Consider the following 4853-nt stretch of genomic DNA (forward strand, 5'->3'; position numbering starts at 1 on the left):
CTACAACATTGCATGGAAAACAAACACTACTAGGGAAAACCTTATACACAGAACATTAGCAGTAGCGCGGGCTAAAAACGGACGTTGGTGCTAATTAGCAGCGCAGTGTTTTAAACCGCGCTACAGATACAGTTATAGCAGTAGCGCGCCTGAGTACAAAAGCGCTACTACTAAAATTCCCACGGCTTAGTCGATAGGCTACACATAGTAGTAGCGATCTACGTAGAACCGCGCTACCGCTACTTGTTTTGTAGTAGCGCGTTTATGAACAAAGGCGCTACTGCTAACGAAAATTAAATTAAATGGAAAGCAAATAAAAAAGAGAAGGAATAGCAGTAGCGCTTGTTAAGAAACACGCTATAGCTACCGTAGCAGCAGCGCACTTCCTGGAACGCGCTACTACTACTTTTAACTTAACCGCGCGGTTCGTTCTTCCCCCATGGCCACTTCCCCCAAATCCCTACTCCTCCGTTGTCGCCGCCCTGCATCCCCGTCGGCCGCCGCGCGCAACCCGTCGCTCTCCGCACACCCTCGATGCCGCCCCAGCCCCCAACCGCGACCTCACCGCCACCCCCGACCCCGACCTCGACGCCCCCTACATCGCCGCCCTCCGTCGTGCGCCCACCGCCCCGACCCCGACCCTGTCCCCGACCTTGACGTCGTGTGCCCCTCTCCCTAACTCCGCTGACGCCAGAGGTGAGCACGCCCTCCTCCTCCTCCTCCCCTACCTCTGCCTAGCTAGGGTTCTTAGGGTTAAATTTCAGAGTTCATGTAATTAGTTAGGGTTCATCAAATTAGATGCTAATTATGGCAGTAGTTGTTAAATAGAATTAGTTTTAGAGTTCATCGAATTAGTTAGGGTTAAATTTTAGAGTTCATCAAATTAGTTAGGGTTAAATTTTAGAGTTCATCAAATTAGTTAGGGTTCATTAAATTTTAGAGTTCATCAAATTAGTTAGGGTTAAATTTTAGAGTTCATCAAATTAGTTAGGGTTCATTAAATTTTAGAGTTCATCAGTTAGGGTTAAATTTTAGAGTTCATCTAACTAGTTTTTACACTATTTTTAGTAAGTGTTTAATATAATTAGTAAGAAAATTAATATAATTAGTTGAACTAGTTTATTTTTCATAAAAACTACTTTATTTTTATTCATAGTAACTGCTTAATTGAACTAGTTGAGTTAATACAACTATTTTATTTTTAGTACAAAAATTAATAGAACAAGTTTACTTTTTTAGTTAAAGCAATTATTCCCGCATCGACATGGACGATACCTATCCCGCATCCTCGTCGTTGAGTCGGCGGAGGACACCTACGTCACCAGATGGGTCATGTCCGGGACTGGGCTCCGCTGGGGTGGTACTGGGAGGTGCTACCTACCGGGGGGGCGCAGGTGGGTGAGGAGTCAACCCATCATTGACCCGAACCTTCTTTGGTGGTGGTCGCGTGGGCCAGTGACGGTCCAGAGGCTTGAGGACCCCACGAAGGTGGTGCGTCACCGTGTTAGTGAGGAGGACGCGCATGTCCGTCTCTACTTGTTTGCGTTGGAGCACAGGTTCTCCAATACCTGGCAGGTTCTCCAGGGATCTCACTGGAGCTATGATCCTGTGATGGTTCCTTCTCTGTGGGTGTCCACCGCCCGCGCCGATACCCATCGTGTGCTAGGGTTTTAGTTGTATCAGTGATGTTATATGTATGATACTATTCGGGATGTATTAGTGATAATATTCGATGATGTATGGACGCATGAGATGATTTACTTTTGCTTATTGAATGCATGCTAATTTGAATACTTACTTATTTTACAATTTGGTTTTGCTTATTGAATGCTCATGTCAATATGAGTCCTATAAGATATTTTGAAGTGTATATCTTGTGTTGCTCAAATAGGATATGTGCTTGCCCAAGTGGCCGGTCAGGTTTGCAAGTTACACCTCCGAGTGGCCTATGTTTTGCTGGAGTGTTGATTCATTTCTGTTCTGGCAAATTTCAGGCGCTCGATATGTTCTATTTTAGCAAAGGTCATGCCGGATTTTTCCGTGAATTTTGGCATGACTTGTGCCAGAATATGTAGGAAATATCGAGTGTCCCGGATTTGTGTGTTGAGTATCCTGGTAGTTGTCTTCGATCGATTTTCAATTAATGTTTCAACTATGAACATAGGAAATGTCTGACGACGAAAAGGATTTCGGTATTTGCAAGTACTGCGAAGACGATCGTGGCCTGTGCGACGGAATATTCCTAGATGATGATAGGCACTTCAGCATCAAGCTGGACGAGAACTTTGAAGTGGATACAGTAAGTCACAACGGCAAGTCTTTTTTCGTAATTAAGCATGACTTCTCCTTCATTTGCTTCAACTTATAATTTAATTTTTTTACTATTCTACTAGCGTATCCCCTGCCATGCAAGAGTTTTTGTCTTGGATAAGATAGGTTTCAGTCGTACTATGGAGGTAAAGAAAGTTTACTTGAAGACTGAGCATGGTTATATTTTCCACGCAAAATTATACAACAAAGACGACTACACCTATTTTGGATGCAAAACTTGGCGAGCACTATGCAAGACTTATGCATTTGAGCCTGATATGGTTATCACCTTTGATATTCGTCCAGAGGATGATATTGAAGGTAATACCGACATCTGGGTCGATGTGCAGACGCCTCCAGTTATACCATTATGTGAGTTTCTTAACCATATTTATGTCTTTGATATTGTTTATTCAAAAATAGTTGACAACTAATTTCTATTGTCAGCTTATTTCCGTTCAAGCAAACATGACTAGCGCTTGGTAGACAGGACCTACTACTGTCCCGGGGCTGAACTAAACTGCGAGGAGCTAAGTCATTATGTTTCATGGCTTCAGGATCTTGATACTGTCAAGACAAATTTTCTTCCTGCACTTAGAAATGTTAGTACTGAAAACGTGCGACCAATAGTGTTTGTACTGAACTACGGTCACGTCTATTTAGGAAAGATGGTAAGATTTTTACTATTTATCCTCAGTTCATCTTTTGCATACATTATTTTTAAGCTAAACTTCATTGCTAAGTATGTTACTATACGATGTTCTTCAACAGGGACTCCCAATGAATGTTGTGCCTGATTGGATCGTGACTAAAGGTACCATGAATATTGTTAGCTTACGGCCAAGGTATCCTACAATGCACTTTAGTGCATTCAGGATTTCTAATAGCGAGGAATGCTTAATAGTGAAAGACTGGAGCAAAATTGTGATTGATCGCAGAGAAGTACTAGGGGGCAGCAATCAAAAGCGCAGCCCACGATTAGGAGACAGGTTCATCTGCATGCTCCAACTTGATGAAGGAGGAGTGCTATACATGTTTTATGTTATTTTACGTGAGAGAGAGCGGCAGGAGTGATTAGCTAGCTAGAAATGAGTTTGAAGATGATGATGTGCTACACTATGACTATGATGATTAAATAGCTAGTGTTCATGGTAATGACTATGATGATTATTATCAGCTAGTGTTGGTGGTGATTAGATAGCTATCGCAACTAGTGTTGGTGGTGATTAGCTAGCTAGAATGAGTTTGAAGATGATGATGTGCTACACTATGACTATGGTGATTAAATAAATACTGTTGGTGGTAATGACTATGATGATGATTAAATAGCTTGTGCTGGCGGATTAGATTCAAGTGGAGGCAACATGTGGTGCACATCGAAAGTACTACTAGTCCAAACTAGATCAAGTTTGGATTAGTAGTATCCTTTTGACATGCACCACATATTGCCTCCACTTGAACCTAATCCACCTTCATTTGACACACTGTTATGGACACAATGATATAAACCTCATAATTGGTATTGTACCAAAATTTGTATAACGTCGTATAAATACACTAAAAATGAAAAAAAGAGTATTAGTAGCGATGGATAAGAAACAAGCTACAACTAGCTAGATTAGCAGCAGCGCGGGACAGAACAAGCGTTGCCGCTATGTGTCTTAGCAGTAGCGCTAGTCGCACGCGCTACTGCTAAGTAATAGCTGTAGTGCCTTATTGGTAGCGCGGCTGCCCGCGCTACTAGTGGGATTTAAACCCGCGCTACTACTAGGGTTTTCATTATTAGTGAAAATTAGATTCTACTCCGTATGATTTTGTAATATATGAGCACAGGGATGGCTGGGAAATGCAGGTACTTCTCCAGCACACCACCACATGTGATCCTATCAAAATAACAGTCGACTGGAAATAAATAGGTCAGACGATTTTTTCATGAACCGTCCGATCTATAAGGAATGGGAAGATGGCCTTCGTCTACCTCACGCCAGTCACTGTTGATGATCTTTCTTTAACCGCAAGCGACCACCGGCCCATACCCCTACCTCTGCCGCCCCGCCCACCCCTCGACCTCACACAACCGCCGTGCTTGGCAGCGCCCCGGCCATCCCATTAAACCCGGTCGACCTCCAGATCGGGTGCCAACAGCTCCTAGGCCCCACACACCCCTAAGATAAACACCGAAGCACTTCTTTCCCGCCATAATAGGAGGACTAGCGCCTGTTACGCTGGGGAATGCTTCATTTAATTGGGAATCAACTGACCAGGAATTGAAATACAGCAGCGACAAACCTCTAGCTAAGGTGAAATAGTATATGAGGAGAAACCTTGTGCATTGCGAGTTACTAGGAACATATAGTATCAGGAAGAAGCGGTCAACTAGTGTCTTCTGTGGGATGAATACCGTGCAAGCAGACACGTAAGATTTGCACGAATAAGGGAAGAGGAGTACCATTTCCGGTTGCCAGTGCTGTGTCCTCAAGATGTCACGGCGATTTTCTTATTTTTACCGGGGGAACCGATGTTTTCGAGGAGGGTGGATCCTT

Source organism: Triticum urartu, chromosome 4 (genome assembly GCF_003073215.2).
Source record: "Triticum urartu cultivar G1812 chromosome 4, Tu2.1, whole genome shotgun sequence".
NCBI lineage: Eukaryota > Viridiplantae > Streptophyta > Magnoliopsida > Poales > Poaceae > Triticum > Triticum urartu.